We start from the raw sequence: 11472 nt of genomic DNA on the forward strand, positions 1-11472 counted from the left end.
AACGAAAAGCTGTTCAAATGTGCAACGAAAGTTGTTTTGTTGAGCTAAGATTATTTTCTTGGACAGGTAAGATCAGGAGACTGAAATAAACGGAGAATCATCGTCAATGATCACACAAATTGTGAAGCCAATGATTGAATTTGTGGTAATTTGTGGCAATTTGTTAGGGAAAAAGAGAAGGTTTGAGTTAAAATGAGAGAAACTAGTGCTCAGAGAGAGTGAAAATGTGCTAATTGTTGCAAATTGTTGCAATTTGTGAAGCTTTGTGGAATTTTGATCATTACCATTCCAAATGCAAAGAATTCTCTCTCCACTGCAATCCCTTGGGTAAGATATTCATTTGTATTATTGTGATCTCAGGCATGGCTCAAATGAAATATTTTCCAAATCACAGAAAAAAATATGAAATTTATCAGGGATCTTATTCACCCTTTAGATTATCAATGATGATGCCGGCCACGTCGTGCTATAAAATTGCTCAATAGGATTACTACAACCAGTAAGCTATTGACCATGGGGTAATGTAATATCCAGCATAGGCGGTCTTCAATAAATAACATAAAGGGATAATTCTGCGCAACTTTTTAAGCAGAAATGTTTTCGTATCCTGCAAGACGCATCTACAATCGTATGATAATCTGTGGTTTGTGACTTTGTAGTCAATGTACCCCTTTAAGTTGTTCACCGCTTCAAGTGGAAGATTACTTCATTGAGGCTTCCTGCAGCGTAATGTAATTGAAATTTTAGAGTCTGAAATTTTAAATTTGTTTTTAAAAAGGCGCCTCAGAGTATTGAACTCAAAGTATGAAATCAGATTAAGGTACACCGGGGCAAGTGCAAACGGTTTTCACCATAGTTCAACTTTCACATGTCCTAGAAAAATATAAAAATCTTCAAAAATTTGCAATTATCGTTCGTTGCATCACTATAACAGTTCTCAACAAATTCCCGTTTAAAGTGAAAAATTAAAAAAATGTTGATAAAAAGCAACGGCACTTTTGTGAAAAAATTTCTAAGTTTGCACTTGCCCCGTTTATGGGGGCAAGTGCAAACGCAAAGCTTCTTCCAAACTTATTCAAAGATGTGTCAGTGTATCGTTACTAGAACGAACGTAATACATGTTCCGGTATGTTTTATCAACTTTTTTTTTGATATATTTGCTGTTTTTCTGCAATACTAATTACTTTTTGGAACTCCAGTTTCGCTGTAGCAAAAGACCTTCATTTGCCAACACATTACGGAATTTTGAATATCCGCTTCAGATACAACACTTTGGATACCCCTTCTGACCACTCTAATCTAATGCTGAACCATTTTTAAGATGATTTTTTTTTAATGTCTGATGTAACATGGCTTAAAGGTGCGTTTGCACTTACCCCGGTAGAGTCGTTTGCACTTGCCCCGCAGTGTGGGTTGACATGAGTGAATATTATTTTCACAATTTTCAGGGGGTACTGAAAATTTTTCATAAATTTTCTGCTTTCACTTGAATATCAGTCCCAAACACAATTTTCATGTCAAGTACGTACTTGAATTCGTGTGTAATCAAACGGTGCCGTGTTTTTAGTTAATAATTAAAATAAAGTTTAGTTTATCTATGTGAGATTGTTTGTTTGGGCATAAACAACAACTTCTAGAAGAAGAAATATTTTTATTTTTTTTTTGTAACAGAGGAAAGTTGATCGTTTGCACTTGCCCCGGTGTACCTTACTAAATTTTCTTCTATTTAAGCAGAAAAAAATGATATTCTCACATCAGCCCTTTGCTCATGATTATACCGATTTTTTTTAATCTGCTTTCAGAACTATAAAGTCAATAGTTTATTCATGAATATTGGAGCCGGAGTAGGCCTCGATTGAAAGCGGACGCGAGTATTTTTTTCTCCTGCCAAAAATAATTTTCGATAGTGAATTAATGAAAAAATAGTTAAAATGGGAATTTCGAACATTTCCAAACACGGGTGGTTCCTTTAGCCGTTGCTCGAGTTCCGAATTCCACGGTGCAAAAACAAAAATTTTGTTCTGCTGTTCCCTGTTCCGGAAACTGGGTCATCGGATTGTAAACTGAAGATAGAAGCACCAATCTCCCAGGCGGAATTATTCAACATCTAAAATTGGCATTTTATTTGGCATTTCCGGCAACTTGATATGCCACTGGATTATTCGACTATTTAAAAGAATTATTCCTTTTTTTGTGACGGTCCCTTAGGCCCATTTTGGTCCTTCCTCCACCCCATACGCTTCTGTAGAAGTGAGAGGGACATTTTATCCTTAGGATCAACATCTGATTGTTCGTCAGATTCCCTCATTTCATCGTATGATCCTTGTAAGGATAGGTCATATTTTCAAACAGTCCGTTTGTTGTATTGTATAACCATTTTTTTGAAAGTGTTTATATTCACCCTACATATTTTTGATGCTTGTCGATAGATTGTTGAACATTTTCAATCCGTTGTAGAATAGAGAGCGTTTGCTCATCTCTTTTTTAATATTCGGCAGTCTGAAGTCGTGTGCTCTTCTTGTGTTGTACACAAATTACAAATTAAAGTTGAGGAAAGATAGGTTCTATGGGAAATAAGCACTCGGCGATACCGCCAATCACGGAGTAGCGACCATTATTGGCGATGTGGAACTTGTTCTACTGAGCCACGCCAACGATCATGGAACTTGAAATAATTGTTATCATAATTTGATTTTGGAACAAGTAATGCATACTTTTTCTACAACCATGCATTTCAGTTTTTTACGGTTTAAGGTAGATGTGACTAGTTAATCAAGCTAAGCTAAGCTAATATTGTTCGACTTGAAAAGTATCGTTTGTTCAATAGCTTTCATGCAAAACAGGAATTGGTAATTGTTGAAAAAAGTTACACTGCCAAGAAAAAAAAAAATTAAATACTTAATTTATGTACTCATTTACAATTTTTTCTTAAAATTATGTACGAAATTAGTTGAATAAACTCAAAATCAATAGTTTTGTAGTAAAAGTTGTATCATGATGTTGGTGGGTTAACTTTCAAGTGTCCACCAACTTTAAAGTACATATTAAATACTGATAGCGCTAAGCCGAAGCAATCTCCCGATGTCAGTTGTCCTTCCATCGGAAAATAACAACTGAAACTGCGCTCACAATGGTGCAGCCTTTTATTTCGTCTAATAGCGTTCGGGGCGAAATGTCGCGTCGCGTCGGCGTGTTATTTTGAAGTGACGTGCATGGCTGACAGCACCGTGACAGATACCATTATTGATAATGGGAGCAAAAATTTAGGCTCCACGGAAGCGGAAAACAATTTAAAACACCCTTTTTTTCACTACTATCATCGCCGAGTGGAGTGGACATGTCCATTTCTAGCGTGAATACGTTTGCGTTTTGACACCTGTGCTAGATTAGGTCCACGTGACAGGGAAAACGCACTCAGATAAAATTAAAAAAAAAACATCTTAAAAGCACAGATGCACCGCATGTCAGTAGGTGATTTTTCTAATGGTTGTTTTGATCTTTTGAAATCGTTGTTGAAAAGAATGATGATCAGAAATAGTTTGTGTTTCAACAAGTGTGTGATTTCGACCCATTTGGGCAGATCGACCACGTGGAACTAGAAGAAGAAAAATATTGCTAGTAGGTAATTAGCATATCAATATTAATTACCATCGTACCGAAAAGCTAGCCTACAAGCAAGCAAGCGCAGAAAATACAACATTCCCGTAGCTTTTATGCACAGGACCAACCTTCGGCATAGAAGATCAAATATTGTTAGTCTCAAGAATAACAACAGCTTAGTCATCTCATAGCAGCCCGAGATTGTCAGGCATCAAAGTAAGCTACGACGATTACGCAATAGCACCGCATCAGCACGGGATGAAGTTGAGCTGTCGTAAATCATAGTTGGAGGTACGACTGCATACCTAGTCTATCCAGCCAGCAAGATCCTCGTTGATAAAAAGTCAAGTTGACAATCACGCACGGCTTGCTGTGTGATGTGGCTTCGATATGTAATAATAAACGAAAGATAGGTGACAAATTCTTCTCGGGACCCAGCCAGCGATCATGTTAGCATTTTTCGACCATTTGATCACAAAACACACTTGGCATGGTAACTAATGACCTTATCACGGTAGCCTCTAGAAGCACCGGCGTTGGAGGTGGACAAAATGCAAGACCTCTCCTCCAACAGTACTATCTACTGCAGCACAAGTAGGTACCTACAAGTGGAAACAGTGTACAAGTGTATGGAAGTAAATAGGCAATTAAAAGTGGCCATTTTACATTCATGGCTCACTTGACTGTACGGATAGTTATGGCTTTTGATGGTTTAGGGGTTGACCCTCTAATGAGTTAAACATGCACTTTGCAACCTTAGAAATCACGAAAAGTCAACTAGTAGAGATGCATGCATGATGCAGTTTTCTGCGGTGCGGTTCTTATGACGACGGTTGATTATGGGTCACGTATTGTTTGCCGATTGTGTATGTACAATGCAGCTCGTGATTGGGAAGGGTACAGAAGCACCTTGGCACGCAGAAATGCTTATTCTGTTATCTGCTGGTTGCGTGTATTTAAAACAACTTTATCCAACATAAATATTTCTGGGGTCAGCTGTGTAGCATAATTTGTACGTATGGAAGGGCATCTGTCAAGCCTCATGCTTCTTATCAGTACAATTGAGATATTTTATCCTCACTTTAGGTGCGCCACTATCTTTCAAAATATCAATTCTTAATACCTATACAATGTTTGTTTTTAAGTATTTAATTGTTGGAAAATTTGTAGATACCACATTGTGCGATTCCTGTGAAGATACTCACTCGTTATACAAATTCTTTACTCGGTAAATCGAAAATAACCGCAAAACTTAAATGTTGGAATTTATTTCTCGTTTTTAGAAAATTTTATTATTATTATGTTGAGGCTTAAATATACTTACGTTCTGTAGAAGCACAGGTCTAAATAACTTTTTTTTTACTTTATTCAAATAAGTTTGTAGCAAAGAAGTTTAAAAAAACTGTTGCAGCTACCATTTAGGTGAAACTTTCAGAGCGAGTATTTTTACCTATCTTAAAAATACTAGTTTTAAAATTCACTGTGTTTTTGTTGTAGATATTCCTGGCGCGATCAGTTAGAGATAACAAAATGTTTTCAAAGCTATATAAATCAAAAATAAGACTTTAGACGTATGTTGGAAGATCATGAATATCACAAATTTTCAAAGGTTTCGAGAATTCATCTTTTTTTAAATAAACAAATCCGTTAGTAAACCAAGCAAATTTGAAATTGTTTCCGTTTTTGAATTTCCTTGCAGCACTAAGCAGATGTTGGTTCGCACTAGTCAAACGGTGATTAAAAAAAATTGTTGATTGACACTTAATCCCAAGTCCAAGCACGTTATTAGTTTTCTTCTGGCAGCTCTCATAATTTTTCCCTTCAATACATCGCTGTTGAAACGTATCAAGATCGGTGCGACTCCTTTACTATTTGAAGATGATAGGCGAGTTAACCCAGAAATTTGATCAGTGAGGGAAAAAGTCGGAAACTCCTCCAAGAAATCGGGAATGTTTTGCTCAGTGCATTGAAATGCTCCAGCATAACCGAAAAATTGTGAATTTTAAACTCAACCCATGTTTTCAAAACTTCGAGCTACTTAAAAAGACAAAATTTTCAAATTTATTCCAGCTGTTACCGCCAAGTGGCTGATAAAAATAAGAAATTTTCCGTTTGATTTCTTTGCGGTTTTGCCTGACCTGTGAGAAATCTATAACTTCTTCAAGAATAGTTTAAAAGTACTAGCTGCCTACTATAAAATTATTTTCTGATCTAAAATTTTAACTTTATCATTCCTGAAAAATGAATCCACTATCGTGGATAAAGACCTCAATCAACAACGTTGGAAACATGTACACTGAAAATATTTTTCACCTAAAAGTTATGTGACATCTGGAGTGAATTTTGGCCATATGAAAATTCATGTGAATTTTGAGTGACCGTCACTTAAGCGACTCGTTAATATCTTTCAGTTACAGTGGTTTTAAGGTGAAATTTCGAAATATCAATCATGAATCAACTTTGTTCATTCAAAACAATTATTTATTTATTAATCGCAGCGCACTAAATTGGACTGCGCACTCATGACTGCAACATTCGTGCGACTTGTCAAATCAGTGTAAAATCTTTCGGAGTTCTTCACGTTAACCTCTTTTCATTCAATCTTTGTACGGATTACTGCGACTGCAAAACATTGCACGAAATCCAATTTTCAATGAAAAAGATAATAATAAATACATAAAAATACTCCTTTTTTTCTTTTTTTTTTAGGTTCAAATAGAAGCTTGAAAAAATCATTCACTTCCTCACTTTGACGAGACATTCTGGTTACTTTTTTCTGAAATAATAAAAATAAATTAAATTAACGAGTATTTATTAGGTTTCATGATACTTAATAAATCTTGAATGGAAAACGTATCTAAAACCTGATTTCTTCGAAAAAGATCAGTACGACGTTTTATCCGATTCACACGATGTTTCTGTCAGCTTATGGATAAATAGAATTGTTTAAAAACATATAAATCGCTCTAATTCTGCACTTAAAACTTTAGTGAGAGGCAAGTGAAATTTACATGAGCCACTTGAAACGAAGAAATTTACTGAGTTTTCACTTTAAAGTCAATTTTCTAGTGTTTTTAAAGAGTGATTTTGGGTTCAGTGTAAAAATAAATCATAGATTTATTTCAGTAAGAAAATTTCTGACAGTGTTGCCAGATTTTTTTTTTTAAATTGGCAAAAATTTCCGTTAAAAAATTAAAATTATTATTTTAATATTTTTAACTGAAATTTTTAAAAAATATTCAAAAAATTCTTTGAGGACATAGCCATACCTTTCAAGATTTCCAATTTGGATAGAATTTCGTACAGTTACCTACTTCGGTCAATGAATTAATTTTAGGGTTTGGGAACCAGGGGTGTCAGGTGTCCTGATTTATCAGGATTTGTCCTGATTTTCGAGAGACCGTCCTGATTTTTCAAAAACGCTTGAATTGTCCTGATTTTTAAAAAATGTCCAAATTATAGCAAAATTTATTTTTAAATGATGAGAACATCAAACAAATCTTGAATAAAAAAGTTTAACCAGTTAATTCTATGAGATTCTTTGATTCAAATGACAAATTTTTCGATATAAACTGCAGGCCAGCCAAGGTTATTCTCGCTTCAGTTGCATAATTCGAGGCGTCTTCAGCACCTAAATTTCGCCTTTAGTTATGTAATCTAAGCAGAACTGCATTGTGTTTTTACCAATTTGGTGGTGTCCTGAAAAATCCTGATTTTTTCTTTGCGTTGTCCTGATTTTTGACAAGACGATCTGGCACCTCTGTTGGGAACACCAAAATTTCGGCTTTGGCTTACCTACACCGAAAAAACTCTTCATCTGAACGCTATGTTAAAATGTACACGGATTTTCGCCACCATGAAAATCACGTGAAACCTAGGTGAATTTCAGGTAGCAAACATAGCTCGTGCAGCAAGCAGAATTCACGTAATTTTCATATGAGTTGTATATAAAATCAAAGTAGATCGAGTGTGGACAGGGGATCTTTCTGCTTCTACGATTCACATAGATTTCATTGTGATATGAACGTAGGGGGTTTTTTCGTACATTTTAATAAAAAATGTGATGAATGTGCAGGACATTTTATTATCTGAAAAACACGATGCACTTTTTTTATTTCTTATACAGGATTGAAACTTTTTTCACTTTACTTTTCGCATAAAATCATAGCGGAAATGGCATCTGGGTTGCCTCGATACTGGTTGCCTGGCCGTCCTAGCGCTCCAATTCCGAGTTATCTGAAAATAGCAAAATATGTTAATAACGAACAAACAATCAAATTTATACTACTTACGTAAAATCAGCTTCTCTATCACTATAAAATTTCTTTTTCTGATAGCACGAACTTTTGGGTCCACGCCATATTGAGTACTAAACCCTTTTCACATAGATTTTACGTGAATAAGCTATTCAGAAGTACGTGAACATCACATAGAACGCACAAAATTCGTTCATACCTAGCGGATCACTGGATTTTCACGTAAATCACGTGTATCTATTTTGACAACTTAGAACTATGTGTATTTCACGTAAGCTTCAAGTGATTTTGTATTGGCTACTAAGTGCCTCACGTAAATCTAGTAAAAGTTCACGTAATGAGCGTGAAAATCCAGGTAAATTTAACGTTTCTTTTTCGGCTGAGTGTAACTGAGTGCGTAGAAAGAAAGACATGGGAAGGTGCTTTAATAAGCCCATTATGAGCCTTTCACGATAAGATATTTTTTCTAAGAGTTTTCTACAAATAGTAACACAAATAGAAAATTTGTGTTCATTAACCCGTTTCGGAAAAATTTGACCTGTAGTTTGTTGGCGTTGCAATGAGCTCAAATGTTAGCTTCAAATTTTTACTTTGCACTTTCCAACTGGGGAAACACTCATCAAAAGCGATCGATGCGCACTCTGAAATCGATATAACGTACTGCTGGAAAAATTATACAAGTGTCCAATCAGTATGGTCAGTAGACTGAGTCGATTTGGGTTTTTTTTAATTCCCCAAACCCTGGGGTCTAAAAAGCTTCGTTTTGGTTTAAAACTCATCCATTATTTTTTGCAGAATTTTTAAGTAACGTTTACCTGAGTAAATTTGAACTTCTATGTTTGTATGGGAAAATTGAATATTTTGTACTGAAAAATCAATGTCATTTTTGTTTCTTCTGTAGAACCAAATTAAATTGACATCACTGCTGGGTGCCTAGCGAGGTATTGCATGACTACTTTGCATGAAACTTTCACGAGGTTCCAGCAGTTATGTCAATTGAATTTATAGTTTTTCATTGCCAAAAGACATTCCCCTGTTAAACAGCTTATAACGTTTTTGTCTAATAAGATACGAAGTTACGGTCTTCAACAAAGTTGTTCAGCGGAAGATTTCCTTAAGAAAATTTATAAATTAACACAAAATCCATTAACAGGCTTGGTTCTACAGAAGAAACAAAAATGATATTGATTTTTCAGAACAAAATATTCAATTTTCCCATACAAACTTAAAAGTTCAAATTTTCTCATGTAAACATTACTTTAAAATTATGCAAAAAATTATGAATGTTAAACCAAAACGAAGCTTTTTAGACCCAAAGGTTTGGGAAATTAAAAAATGACTCCAAATCGACTCAGTCTAATGGTCAGTGCACCCATAGAAGAGGTTGCAAAAATCCAATGCCTATTTAGCAAATCTCTGTGCCGATAATGCGCTGAAATGTGCACTGTGCCGAAGACGGTATGTTTGAAAACCCGTAACTGGCATAAGGACTCGGCTCCCAACCAAAATGATGACCACTACATTCAAGCGAAACAAGAAAAACATTTTATGGGATTTCCCTTCCTATTGGATAATTCATCCCAGAAACAAGAAAATAAGAATAATAACCACAGCGCTGTAATGCGAATCGAACTCACATCACCAGTTGTATCGTCTTGCCAGTCCGACATTCTAACCAGTGTACTATTCGAGCTTCATGCAGGACGAGGTATATTTGTCATAGGCTTTCTGTTACCGATCAATCACAAAAAAAAACGTACAACGGCGGCTTCCCGGCGTTTGGCCTCCTTTCAATGCATTCCTTTGTCTTAAGATGCACCCATAGAAGAGGTTGCAAAAATCCAGTGCCTATTTAGCATATCTCTGTGCCGATAAAGCGCTGAAATGTGCACTGTGCCGAAAACGATATGTTTGAAAAACCGTAACTGGCATAAGGACTCGGCTCCAAACCAAAATGATGACCACTACATTCAAGCGAAACAAGAAAAACATTTTATGGGATTTATTTCCTATTGGATAATTCATCCCAGAAACAAGAAAATTAAAATAAAAACCACAGCGCCGTAGAGAGAATCGAACTCAAATTACCAATCAAAGCGTCTTGCCAGTCCGGTTTTTTAACCAGTGTACTATTCACGCTTCATGCAGGATGAGGGATATTTGTCATAGGCTTTCTGTCACCGATCAATCACAAAAAAAAACGCACAACGGCGGCTTCCCGGCGTTTGGCCTTCTTTCAATGCATTCCTTTGTCTTTTGATGGAAACGGGAAAGGGAACGGGAGTGAAGGAACGGGAAACCCATTGAATGAGAACTGTGCTTTGCTTACTGCCTGCTATTACATACACACGCTACATATACACAGCTGCTAAAGCCGGGCAGCTTGGCCGTTGGTTGTTTGCTGGTGAATCGAAGGAATGTTTTTGTTGTTGCTTTTGCTACATACACACGCACAGCTTAGCCGTGGTTGTTTGCCGGTAGATTGAATTGAAGCAGTGTTTTTTTTGTTGCTTTTACTGCATACACACGCACAGCTTGGCCGTGGTTGTTTGCCAGTGGATTGAAGGCATTGAATTAGAAGGATGTTTTTGTTGTTGCTTTTGCTACATTCATACGCACAGTGCTCGGTTCGCTGGCTGCCTGGTGTTGCCCGGTATTTATTTCTATCCTTCTTCGTCTTGTGATGCGATAGGGAGGGACGTGAATTCGTTTTTATTTTGTTTCTTTCATTTCAGACATACGCAATTCGGGTCACTTGGGAGTTTAATGCCGGTGGGAGCAAATCGAATCAGCACCAGTCGCGTTATCTTCTTGTACCAATGATGCCTTGTATCAATGATGCCGCCATTGGCACAGAGGCTGAATTGTGGGTGTGGAAACGGGAAAGGGAACGGGAGTGAAGGAACGGGAAACCCATTGAATGAGAACTGTGCTTTGCTTACTGCCTGCTATTACATACACACGCTACATATACACAGCTGCTAAAGCCGGGCAGCTTGGCCGGTGTTGTTTGCCAATGAATTGAAGGAATGTTTTTGTTGTTGCTTTTGCTACATACACACGCACAGCTTAGCCGTGTTTGCCAGTAGATTGAATTAGAAGGATGTTTTTGTTGTTGCTTTTGCTACATTCACACGCACAGTGCTCGGTTCGCTGGCTGCCTGGTGTTGGCCGGTATTTATTTCCATCCTTCTTCGGCTTGTGATGCGATGGGGAGGGACGCGAAAACGTTTTTATTTTGTTTCATTCAGACATATGCAATTCGGTTGCGCTGGGAGGCTAATGCCGGTGGGCGCAAATCGAATCAGTGCCGGTCGCGTTATCTTCTTGTACCAATGATGCTATGAAATTGACTACACGCCATTGGCACAGAGGCTGAATTTTGGGTGTGGATATATTTTAAGGAAAAAAACGTGCAATTCATTGAACAAAAAAAAATTAAAGTCTTATATGTGTTGTGAGCCTACTTGGTTAAACCATTCTACTAAATCAAAACAATCGAAAAATTCCCTTTAATGAAACCACGGTATTAGAAAAGTTCAGATACCATTTTCGATTTCGATAATCAAAAACGCTCACTGAAGAAGATAGTCTGTGGTTATCGAAATACCGGTAA

This window comes from Uranotaenia lowii, chromosome 3, assembly GCF_029784155.1.
Source record: "Uranotaenia lowii strain MFRU-FL chromosome 3, ASM2978415v1, whole genome shotgun sequence".
Taxonomy (NCBI): Eukaryota; Metazoa; Arthropoda; class Insecta; order Diptera; family Culicidae; genus Uranotaenia; species Uranotaenia lowii.